The sequence below is a fragment of the Mobula birostris genome, chromosome 1, assembly GCF_030028105.1.
Source record: "Mobula birostris isolate sMobBir1 chromosome 1, sMobBir1.hap1, whole genome shotgun sequence".
Classification (NCBI taxonomy): Eukaryota; Metazoa; Chordata; class Chondrichthyes; order Myliobatiformes; family Myliobatidae; genus Mobula; species Mobula birostris.
In genome coordinates this window covers 193,261,120-193,274,419 of record NC_092370.1, presented here as the reverse complement: position 1 = coordinate 193,274,419, position 13,300 = coordinate 193,261,120, and the positions used below count along the sequence as shown (strand labels likewise).

Genomic DNA, 13,300 nt, shown 5'->3' with positions numbered 1-13,300 from the left:
GGTCCGAGTATATAATTCGAACTATGCTGTACTGAGTTCTGACAGAAATGCTAGAATTTGAAACAGATGCAAAATAGGTTTATTGGAATCAAATTTGTTTGAGGTCACGTGATACCAAGCATAGAGATTTTTAATGGCAATCTCCATAGGTCTCCCAAAATCTGTCTATTGTCATAAAAATAAAAACAGATTTTTTTTAATAATCTTTTCAGAACAGCTGAATTCCCAATATAACTGAGATTAAAACTATTCCATGGAAATATAACCGGATGTTTATAAAATCCTTTATTTTCTGAATAGTTTGGTATATTTATGAACAATTCACTTGTTTGCCTGTTTACAGATTGCATTTATTACAAACAGATTAATGCCTCTCATAATGTGAAAAATTGACAAATATGTTAAACAGTACTATTATCATCACCAAATATATGTTACAAGATAAGAAAAAACATATAGATAATGTTGGAATTAGAAGATATAGTCCAATCTCATGCAAAATAATTCAGTGACAAAAGAATTTGTAGCAAACATTGTAGTTTCTATGATTAACTAAATATTCCAAGCACAGACTTATGAATTAAATAAAAATATGTGCCAGTCAATATTTCCATTTTATTATGGAGACATTTTCCCTTTATATCGGAACTCCACTCCAAAAAAAAGGAGGACATATGGTATTTTGTATCCACCTGATTGTTATATGACTAAACCTATTGAACAATGAGGCTTTATATCGATCTGGAAATTTAGAAAGCTTTTGTTAATCTCCTCAGCATTGTTACCAACAGACAAGTAGAATCTGGAAGTGTCAATCTTCATCATTTCTGCAGGAGGAAATTCTGTAACCCACAATAAAATAGCAAAGGATTCAGCAAGTGGCAGATTCAATCATTGCCATCCACAGAATGGTTTGCTGAGCCACAGAGTCAAGCTCCTAGTAAAGGTGTGGTTTCACCTTATAGGTCAAACAATAGCAGATTTCATTGTGTTAAACAGCAGAGAATCAGGTTTAGAGTTCCACACTAATCATGAAGTGACAACCTACACTAATCCCATTTCTCCTTTTTGCATTTCCATCTTGTTCCCTTCTCCATCTCATGTTACCTGTATTAAGAGAAATTTACATTAGTCAACTCTATACTAATCAGCTAGCATGTGGGGAGAAAAAAAACAGCACACTCAAGGAAAATTCACAAAGTCACAGGGAGAACATAAAAACTTTGCACAGACAGTGCCCAAGGTTTGGATCAAACCCAGACTGTTGGAATTGTGAGGCAGAAACATTAAGCTCTGTAGTACTGCACCACCCTCCAAGAACATTAGTGTTTTTATAGCAATCTACCTGTGTTTCCATCATCAGCACTAAAACTAACTGTTTGTTCATCCTATTCTAGATTACTCACCGAATTAGAATTACACTGTTGCCATGCGAATATAAATTTTAATGCTGGTTTTAGGATTCCAGTAATCTGGGTTACTAATTCAATAAATTGCTCACAATGCCACCACTGTGACCTAGGATAGATGACAGGAGACCCAGCTGGAACATGGCACAGTTTGATGGGCACAGATTAAAAATCAGCCCCTTCTGAAATGTGAAAAAGACAAACATTTTTTAAACTTCAGTAATCTCATAAAAAACAATCTGCTTTCTCAGACTTCTCCCAGAGCTAGAAGAAGCAGAGTTAAAGCTGGTTGCACAAACATTTGTGCAGAGACAGCAATGAAGACAATCTTCAGCTAGCTAATATTCCAAACTAGTTTCTAGTTTAATAATGTATGAAATTTCCCATTGGCTTAACTGAAAACAGGTACAATTCTGATGCTAATATGGGTCTTTCTGGAAGACAGATTTTCAAACTCATCTTCTCCTTACTTTGAAAACAAACATAACCTACAGAGTATCTTTCACCAGCAGCCTCTGCCATCAGTATTTTATGCACATTTTAGAATGGATTTAAACATTGCCATATCTATTTTATGCCTCATGCTCAGAGCAAGACCAAAAATACCCTCCCCCCACAAATTTCATACAAACAATGATAAGGTTACATTTGCTAAAAAATGTAAAACATTTTCCCACCTTTATAGCTAAGCTTGAGCTAATGTATTCCTTCAACATGTTTTATCTTTCTTCTCTATAGATTATCGCAATATTTGACACTGCAAGGCAGACTTGAGAGTCAGTAATGTGGGAAGATTAGTCCATGAAGCTGCTGTAGAGAAAATGTGAACTAATTATAGTAATCTTAATTACAATCAAGGTTAAGTATTGTATAGGCATCTGTTTTAATTGCTTACTAATCAATTTCCTGAGGTATTACACACAAAATTAAGGTGAAGTCAACCATGGTAGAAGAGAAAGAGTTGAGAACTGACAATGTAACAGCAAAGGCCAACAACAATGATTCTTGAACTTGTTCTTTTTTATAATAAATTAGGCTATACAATATTGTTATTATTTTACAACAATCTAAATAATTATTTTAAAAGGAAATTGTTTATCTAGTTGCAGGAGGCAAAAATCACAGGACTGCAACAAAGAGCAGGAATTGGACTAGCTGGATTGGCCCAGGTTGAACAGGCTATGTGGCTTCCTGTGATGTATCCATTGCACATTTTTTGTAGATCTTTTTTTTTAGTAGCAAAAAAATAACTGGACAAGTTTCTTTTCACTAGCAGAAAGGCATTGAGTTTACTTAACTCTGCACATATACACAAAAAAACGCAATGAAAATTAAATGAAAGGGACATTCTAGAGCAAATAAACTTGCTGTGGTTAAGCACATGAACTGTGGCAGGAACTCAGCGGGTCAGGCAACATCTATAGAGAGGAATGAAGTGCCAACATTTCCAGCTGATAACCTGCTGAGTTCCTCCAGCATTTTGCGTGTGTTACTCCGGGTTTCCAGCATCTGCAGAATCTTGTGTTTATAATTTGCTACGTAAATATGTCTAAGACATTAATTCTTCCTTTTTTATTGAGTTATGATTAGAACAATCTGAGCAGTTTTGTAAGACTGCTAGAACATTGTTTGGCTCAGAAATAGTTAAATTAAACATTAACTAACTAAGAATCATAATGTTGTAAAGAAAACTCTGAAGATCTCACAGACCCTTTTTAAAACCTCGAGCATAATCTGTTAACTATGACTTGCTTATTCTAACAAGTAAAATGAGCATGGTTGTAGTTTATCATAAAGGTCTATCTATTGCTTGTTTGATAAGGTTAATTGTTCCTGGTTACTATGACACTGATACAAGCTCTGCTGCCTATGTTTGCTGGAGGTGAGTTACCCCTGGAGAGACCTATTGCATTCTACCACACTGTTTGTTCCATATTATACTGCTATTTTGTTTTGTTCCATGACAACTAACAGAGGCAGTTCAACTGTGATTTCTTAGCTATTTTACATGCAGTGAAAAAGATATGTTAGGTGGAGTGAGAGCATATAGTGGTAATTTTAACCTTTAAGATCAGTAAGAAACAAAGTTATATTTGATTAGAGAGAGAGGCAGGAGCGTGTTGCCTCACTACAATTTTAAACATGATCATAATATTCAATGGTTTTACTATTGTCAGGCTACTACAAAAGTGCACCCTGCAGATAACCATTCGCCACAAATTCATCTGCACCAGCATCATAAAAACTAAAAATACATGAAGAGATCAGTTGTTGAGCATCTTGCTGCAAGTGTCTCACCTCTATTTTCACCATCTGCAAAGTTCAGCTCGGAAAAATGAGAGAATATCATCCACTTGTCTAGACGAATGCAGCTCCAGTTGCTCTCCATGGCTTTGATAGTATCTGGAACAAATCAACTGGTTTGATTCACATTCCCTTGACCATCCTAAGCATTCAGTCCCTCCACCCACCAAAGGACAGTAGTTGTAGTGCGTATCATTTACATAATTCAAGGCAATTACTCACCTAGCCTACTCTGACAGTTCCTCCTAAGCTCATGGTCTTTACCACCAAGAAATATGGGGAAACGGCAACATTCAGTTGCCACCACACAACAGCTTCCCTTCCAAGTCCAACATCATCCTGACTTAGAAATATGTCACTGCTTCTTGTTAGTTTGTCTCACAAAGACTGGGGGTTCAATCCCAATGTCTAGCATTGCATGTGTGGAGTTTCCACTTTCTCCCTGTGATGATGTGGAGTCCCTCCAGCTGCTTCAGTCTCCTCAATCCTGAATGTGTACAGATTGGTGAGTTATTGAACTTATCAATTGCTCCTAATAAATAGGTGAATGGTTGAATCTGGTAGGAGATGATGAGAACTTGGGAAGAATGAGATACGGGGTTAATATAGAAATAGTATAAATGGATGGTTGATGGTTGGGGCAGGCTTGTTAGACAAAGAGTTTGTTTCCATGTTGTATCTTGGCAGGACTCTATTTATGACTCAAGTCACTGGTTCCAATTCCTGGCATTCCCTCACAGACAACACATTAGAGTATTCTCTTCAGAAGAACTGCAGTTCATGGCAGTGCATCATCATCAGCTTCTGAAGGACAATTAGAATGGGCGTTAAATATCAGTTTTACCAAAGGAAGCCATGTGTCAGAAATTAATAAATAAATTAATAAATGAACAAGAACACACCTTTGAAGCCCTCTAGCTAGATAAAGTCCTCACTTCATCTTTTTGAACTGCTGCTGAAATCAGCTGCATCTTACATTTCTCAATCCATATACAAAGTAGGTATAAAATCTAGGAAAATAAGTAGTTGCAGTTTCTATTCTCTTATTCAGGGAACTTGGAAATTCTTCGAAGAAAAGAAGTTTTCCAGTCATGCTGGTGCCAGCAACCAACAATTCCTCAGGCAACAACTTCAAGATAGTTGATCATTTCAGTTTTTCTACATCTTCTATTTTTTTCATCTTAATTTTGTATTTGAAACTGTTGGAACCTGTGACTTACAGTCTGCAGGTTGATTGAATAAGACAGTGCTCTGCTGTCCCTGAGACATCTCCAGGAGAGAAATGTGAGCACTAGCTACCATGAGGAGAAGCTCAGAGTCGAGAACATGGGCCACGGATTGGTTACATTTCTCGCCAATTTAAAGCATTAAGGAAGGTTGAAACATTGAGGCAAATGTGAAGGAGACCAGGCGGTTCTCGGAGGGGCTATTGGTTCGAGTCACTGCTCTTAGAGTGGCCACTGATTTGTGTGACTGCCCTCAGGGGCCTCTGCGTCCCAATGTTATCAAAATTCTTAGATGTATGGATTGAATTGTGGTTCCAACTAACTGTACTTCATATTGCCCTCTATCAGTTCTATGATTTTTTTTTCATGTTCTCACCCATTCTTCATGTCAATCAGCAGGCTAGGAGTCTGGGGTTTGATGTTATTGCTGCTGTTTCTCCATGTGGATGATCTGTTAGTTTTTGTGTGAGGAAAGGTTTGTGGAGGTTTGGGATTTGTGAGTTTTTGTTCCTTTTTCTTTTCATGTGGGGTGGGGGGATTATAACTCGAGGATGAAGTGGGTGGAATTGATGCCTTTCTTTCAACTGCCTCGATGGTTTTCTGTATTTTATGGCTATCTGGAGAAGACAAATCTCAGAGTTGTAATCTGCATGCATTCTTTGATAATAAAATTAACCTTTGAAATTCATAAGGGAGATTGGGAAGCAGGTCAGAAAATATAATACAGTCTGAAGGTTTCATTTTTTGCCTATCAATAGACAGAAGTGGTCTTCTTCAGATTACTCTGCTACAAGAAATTATTTTCCCCAATTATGGACTAGAAATATACTGAAAACAGTAAGGATCTCGAAGTTTATTTCCTAGCAATCAGACTATGCAACATATACATACACTTAACTAACTAGATCAACTAGGAAGTGGAGCAAGGAATCACAGATGGTATTTGACTTGGACAAGTGTTAAGTCTTTCAGTTTGTGAAATGAAATCTGTGTAGGACATACACAGTAAAATCTGATCAGATCCTGGAGGGAATTGTAGGACAAATAGACTTGGGGTACAAATGCATAGTTCCTTGAAACTAATGACAGGGTGGTTTAGAAGACGTTTCATATGCTAGCTTTCATCAAACATGACAGTGAGTACAGAAGTTGGGACGTTATACTACAACTGCACAAGACATTGGAGAAACTGTATTTGGAGTATTGCATCTAGTCTTCAGGAGGGATGTCATTAAACTAGAAAGGATGCAGAAAAGATTCACAAAAATGTTGCCTGATCTGTAGGAATTGGATAGTCTGGGGTCGTCCTTCCTGAAGCATAAGTGACTGATGGGTGATCTTACAGAGACACAGGAACTGTGTATAAAATCATGAAGGGCATAGATAAGGTGAATGGTCACTCTTATCCAAGGGTAGGGGAGTCTATTACTGGAGAGCACAGTTTTAAGGTGACAGTGAAAACTTTAGAAGGGACTTGAAGAGCAAACTTTTGACACAGATGCTCATAGACATATGGACATGCTGCAAGAGGGATGTAGAGGCATGTATAATTACAACATTTAAAAGACATTTAGACAGCTACATGGATAGTAAAGATTCAGAGCGATATTGTTTACTTCAACTGACAAATGGAACTACCTCAGTTAAACAACTTGGTCAGCATCAACAAGTGGGGTTGAAGGGTTTATTTCTGTGCTGTATAATTCTATAACACCTAAATTGCTAAAACCACTATTTCCATCAGAGCATGAATAACTGAAATATTTTCACAAAAATACCAAAGTCATTCCATGTCATTGTGCAAATTATCTCGTCCCAAATAATGCATATGAAATATCCAAGCCATATCTGGCTGCATTAGCTCCCTGGTGCCATAAGCAAAGCTTTACCTTTCTTCTTAATGTTTATATGAAGAAGGGGAGGTAAAAGAGGTCTGTTGGGTGATGATTCACAATGGGGTCATCCGCTGCTTGAATGATTGACTGATTCCACCTGAATGATTCCACTGCTTGCAATTTCTGCAGATATTCAGTAATCTTAGAACACAGAACAGTACCGCACTGGACAGGCCATACAAGACACTATGTTGTGACAATCTTAATGCTAATTTACACTAAGTGTCTTCCTGTAAATCATCTCTATCCTTCCATTTCCATCATATTCATGTGGCTATCTGGAGGCCTGTCATATGAACATGTAACACATGAATCTTACAGGCTCTCACAGGATTGTGATACCGATTGTAAGAACCTCCTCTGTTACTTACATGCCTAAGAAGATGCACAGTCAGGCATCCTTAGGAAACTCAGCAATTGCATCATGATATCTACAGCAGAAATATCTTTTGACTCATCCTAGCCTTCTTGTAAGCTGACCCCAGGGAAGTAGCTAAGAGCATGTTGCTCTAATAGTCTGTTGTTGAAGCTCTTCCCATCTAGAAAAACACATTGAACAACCACCACTGGAAAATGTTTCAACAATATATTATTTTACATTATTTGGTATTGTAACAATTGTAAAAGGTTCTGACAAAATAATTGTAGCCAGAGTACCATTATTTTTCAGCAGTAGGAAAATGGAAACTAATCACAGGTATGCTTTAAGATTATAATGAGATTCCCATTAGTAAAGAGATATAATTTACATTTTTATATAAGTCATATGGATGTATCAATAATAAACTATTGAATGTTTTCTGCTCATTCAATTATATTGCTGGCAGTTCAAGAAGATTGATTGAGATGGGAAAGCGAGGCATAGAAATACTTCACTCAGATGCAGATAAAATGGGGCTGAGAATCTTTTGTCTAGAAATTGTTTTCACCCTTCTGTTCATGCATTAAGTAGATGCTATGCAAGGTGCCAATGCAAAATCAGATAACTCTCAGAGAGTTTCAAAATTGGCCAAAATATATTTAGAAAAGACACTGTGCTAGTTGCTCCCAGTATTAAAGAGGAGACCTCAATCAGTTTGAGCTGCTGGTAATTTTTATAGGGTACCAATGCCAGAAGGACATCCAGCTTTAAAAGCACACTCCCCATGGCAGCTTAAGGAAGCAACACAAACTAGTGTAGCCTTGAGGAGGAAAAAAAAGTAGTAGGAGAGAAGGAGAGAGAGAGATCCAGAACTTGTATAATATGGTAGAGGCTGGTAGAGGTCCTCTGTGCAGTGGGCCAGGAAAACACAGAGTTACCATTTTACTATTTAAAGGTCTTGGCAGGAGATGGCAAAAATAATCCCTCTCAGAGGAGCACTTCCTGCACCATGGAGCAATGCCGCTCAAGATCTGGCAACCACAAAAATGTCAAGGTGATCTCAAAATCCACATTGAGGCCTCTTTAAATCTCTCACCTGCTCTCTCTCTCTCTCTCTTTTTCTTTCTCTCACATACACACACACAAGCGCGCGCACACACACGTACATGTGTCCCATGATTGGCGGGTCTTGGGGTTGATGCCCAGATCATGGCCACTCCAAAGGTTAAAGGCTGAAGCCCCTGGGTCGGCTTGTCCTGAGATCAGAACCCCAATGTCTCTGAATCTGGGCCATGGACTAGAAGCTGGAGGCTGGATGTCTGGGAGTCTGAGAGTCCAAGGCAAAGGATTGGAGACCCAGGGGGTAAGTTTATCCTGTGGCTGGAGGCCTATCTGTGTGTGAGAGTGAGAAAGGGGCTTGTTTTGCTGTTGCTGTCTTAGTTTGTTCTGTTGTGTTGTTGTCATGCTTGTGTTGTTGAACATCGTGATCATGCTATGTGCAGCTTGAAGCTCCCCAACAACAATGATAAGCCAATCACTGAGCACAGATGCCCTGTTTGGGCAACATGTAGCATCAATTCACATAAAGAGTCTAACCATGAGCTGTGCTGAAATAAATAAATGCCACATATGTGATGTTTACAAATGAATTTAATCATTACCCTGATATTTGACAATTCCTCCCCTCAATTGATTTCATTCCACTCTCCCACTTCCAGGAGAAGATGTTACTGTAATTTCATCTGGGATACAGAAAGCTGCCCCAGTCAGCAGCCTTGAGAGGTTTGGGAAATTTGACATTCCACTGGTGGGATTCCAGTGTTGCCTATATGGTTAGGAAGATCACTGGCGTACTGCCATTGTACAAACTAGAAGGCTGTCACAGCACTTGCGCCGTTGCCCCTCTGAAGGGTCTGCTGGTCAGTTCATTCACACATCAGCTGGAGAGACACCTATTATGGACAGTTGCAGCAACCCCTGATTGAATCCTAGTCTAATCACAGGACAATTTACAATTAGCCTACCAACCAGTGGGTCTTTGGACAGTAAGAGGAAACTGGAGCACCCGGAGGAACCCACACGGTCATGGGGAGAACACACAAACTCCTTACAGGCAGCTGTGGGAATTGAACCTCTGTTGCCTGTTCTGTAAACCGTTGTGCTAACCATTATATCAATTTCAATTTCAACTGTCAGTGGTTTAATCTCAAACTCTTCCATCATCCTCTCCACTTAAAGTTATTTTTACTGGCTGATCAGCAGTGATATTTCACCCATAGATAATGACTGCAGACGCATCCAGGTTTGTTAGCTTTCAAAGGATGGCTCTCAATAAATTGTCAGTTCTTCTTTGTCTTTTTATGTCATTTCAAATTAATATTCAGCAGCATATTACTACATGTTGATTTTTTGCCCTGACATTTTCACACTGTAAGATTTTAATGAATGCTATTTCAACTCGTATTCTCAGAATTGAGACTTGCCTTAAAAAATGGATTTTGAAAATTCATAATTGGTGCACAAATTTCTAACCATCTACTTGTAAACACCGGGCATTACCCCATTATTTCTGACTCCATTTCCCAGAGTGGGGTAGCAAACCTTTTGAACAGCGTGTGCCCAAATCAGAATCAGATTTACTATCACTGATATACTGTGTGTCATGAAATTTGTTCCACAAAATGACGTGCAAATTGGCGATAATCTTCTGAAAGTTTTTCTCATGTGCCACTGTAATTCTGAGCAATTTAATGCTAAGAACTGATTAATGAATCAGTAACAATAATGATGGACAATTTTTTAAAGGATGAGTCATGTTGTTTATTTACATGTTCAGTGGATTGCGGTTAATTGGGACACATCACAACCAGTATATTTTGGCACAATTAAGCAGCTGCCCCGATTAGCCAAAGTTTTGTGGAAATAGTTAAAAAGGACAAACTACAGTTTGACTGAGAAACAAATTATGTATTTAAATAAATTACAGAGCAAGTTAGAACACTACTAATGCCACCACCCCCATTCTTCTAAGCTCCAGTGAGCACAGGCCGAGAACCATCGAATACTCATACATTAACCCTTTCATTCCTTGAGTCATCCTCGTGGACTTCCTCTGTTCCCTCTCCAATCCTTTCTTAGATAAGGAACGCAAAACAGCTCATAATACCCCAAGTGCAGTCTGACCAAGGTCTTATGAAGCCTCATGATTACATCCTTTCTTTAATATTATGCGTGGGGTTTAAAGAATTGAGAGGCAGCACAGCACATCACTTGCCAGCAATTTTTTTTTCATATAATCATGTCCACACATGCCATATGCTTGTCACCCCTGTCTAGAATGACCTGGCTTTTGTCTGCTGTTACCCTTGCAGTGATAAATAGCAGGATAGGAATTCATTCAGAAATTCATCTCAATGCCATTTATAATTTGAAAAATAGTTTAATAGGAGTCATAAGAGCTTTTGGCAACAAAAACTCTAGATTAGTGTTTATTTTGTAGTTAGTAGTCTCTGGAAATCTTGAGAGAATTTTGCTCTGTGTCTCTGCTTTACAACTATCTGCTCTGTTACCTGCTAACTATTAACAAAGCTCCATGTTTCTGTAGCGCTCTTAGATTTGTAATGTATGTTTGATTGCAAATGGTATTGCTGGTCTACTTCATTTTAGTTACTGCTGTGTATGGAATTTTTCCATCAATGTGCATTCAAAAGCTCGTCAAGTTTCATTTTATGTTGGTATCCAGGATCTTATTCCAAATACTTCAGCATTGGAGTTACTTTGCTTTTTGTCTGCTATTTGCAATGGTTATGATGCAGCAATACCAACTTGCACTCCGTGTAGCCCTTAGCTATTGATTTTTAAAGATTTGTGTTCTGTATCTTTCCTGCCTCACTAACCACAGCATACTAGAGAAATGCTTTCATTCTTATCTTTAGCTCTTGGACAGCTACTGCATATTGTGAAAGGTAATGGCAATCTTGGACTTTATCTCTCATATATCTTTTCTTTGAAATCATAGTTGTAATTTGAAATCATAGTTGTATTACACACTCAGAAAGAGAAGGATCTGGCGTAATGATAATTTAATTTAAGGGACTAATGTGTGAACAAATAGAGAGCAATAATATCCATTCATTAAGTACTTTATTCCAGTCAGATTAGACTTTGTTTTGTGATCTTGTGTGGGGCTATGATAAGGGCAGTATTAACTCTATTGTGGTGTTTAACTTAGTCAACTAACACACCAGTATCTAACTTCAGAAACTAATATCACAGCTGTTGGATTGAATCCAGTTATCTGTCCAGAATCTTTCAAAAAGTAGGCTTATCCAGAAAGTCAGAAGGCATGGGATCCAGGGAAGTTTGGCCAGGTGGATTCAGAACTGGCTTGCCTGAAGAAGGCAGAGGGTGGTGGTGGAGGGAGTACATTCAGATTGGAGGATTGTGACTAGTGGTGTCCCACAAGGATCTGTTCTGAGACCTCTACTTTTCGTGATTTTTATTAACGACCTGGATGTGGGGGTAGAAGGGTGGGTTGGCAAGTTTGCAGACGACACAAAGGTTGGTGGTGTTGTAGATAGTGTAGAGGATTGTCGAAGATTGCAGAGTGACATTGATAGGATGCAGAAGTGGGCTGAGAAGTGGCAGATGGCATTCAACCCGGAGAAGTGTGAGGTGGTACACTTTGGAAGGACAAACTCCAAGGCAGAGTACAAAGTAAATGGCAGGATACTTGGTAGTGTGGAGAAGCAGAGGGATCTGGGAGTACACGTCCACAGATCCCTGAAAGTTGCCTCACAGGTGGATAGGGTAGTTAAGAAAACTTATGGGGTGTTAGCTTTCATAGGTCGGGGGATAGAGTTTAATAGTCACGATGTAATGATGCAGCTCTATAAAACTCTGGTTAGGCCACACTTGGAGTACTGTATCCAGTTCTGGTCGCCTCTCTATAGCAAGGATGTGGAAGCATTGGAAAGGGTACAGAGGAGATTTACCAGGATGCTGCTTGGTTTAGAGAGTATGGATTATGATCAGAGATTAAGGGAGCTAGGGCTTTACTCTTTGGAGAGAAAGGGGATGAGAGGAGACATGATAGAAGTGTACAAGATATTAAGAGGAATAGATAGAGTGGATAGCCAGTGCCTCTTCCCCACTGCTCAATACAAGAGGACATGGCTTTAAGGTAAGGGGTGGGAAGTTCAAGGGGGATATTAGAGGAAGGTTTTTTACTCAGAGAGTGGTTGATGTGTGGAACGCACTGCCTGAGTCAGTGGTGGAGGTAGATACACTCGTGAAGTTTAAGAGACTACTAGACAGGTATATGGAGAAATTTAAGGTGCGGGGTTATATGGGAGGCAGGGTTTGATGGTCAGCACAACATTGTGGGCCGAAGGGTCTGTAATATGCTATACTATTCTTTGTTCTATTAGAAATGGACATTGGTAATGAAGACAACAAACTACTGGATGGGGGATTGCTGTAAAATACCTTTTGGTTAATATATCACCTTCTGGAAATTAAATCTGCCTTCTCTTCTCAGTTTGACCTATATGGGGCTTCAAACCCATCAAAGTATTGACTTGGAAATTGCACTCAGCAAGCCACTCAGTTCATTTGGGAGCTGGTTAATCAATGCTGGCCTTGCCTCTGATGTCCAGATCCACAGAAAATGAATAACCAAATCTTAAGTACTCTGTCAACTTTTACTCTAAAGGTTTGGAAAACTGAATCAGAAGATTGCATAACGCCCCATGAAGCAATGTCCTGGACAAAAGTAGGGTTACAATCCACTACCCGTTTGCCTCCTGATACTGCTCAACAAACTGAGATCTTCCAAAGGTTTGTTTATCTTTTGCACAGTTCTTACTAAATTATCTCCATTATTTTGATCAACTGTGCATGCCCTCATCCCTCATTATCATCTATATGGTGCCAATGAGGGCAGAGGGATACCAGATGCCGTGTTGAAACAATGCATTCAGGGTACTCAAATGATGACCCTGATTTGGATAATTGGATGCTTTCATGATAGGCCTGATGTAGATGCACACTGAAGACAAGAATCACAAGGAAATAGGGCTGGGAGTAGACCTCCTGGAACCTTAC

General features: G+C 38.9%; 1 long non-coding RNA gene across 1 annotated transcript in view; it reads right to left on the bottom strand.

Moving 5' to 3' along the window:
* Positions 1-495: 495 nt before the first annotated feature.
* Positions 496-13,300, bottom strand: part of LOC140211103 (uncharacterized) — a 40,014-nt gene continuing 27,209 nt past the window's right edge. Inside the window, exons 2-4 of the long non-coding RNA XR_011889393.1 lie at positions 3,708-3,812; positions 2,087-2,219; positions 496-1,107 (exon numbers count right to left, since the gene is read on the bottom strand). This is a non-coding gene — a long non-coding RNA (uncharacterized lncRNA). The remainder of the gene's footprint in view (positions 1,108-2,086; positions 2,220-3,707; positions 3,813-13,300) is intronic.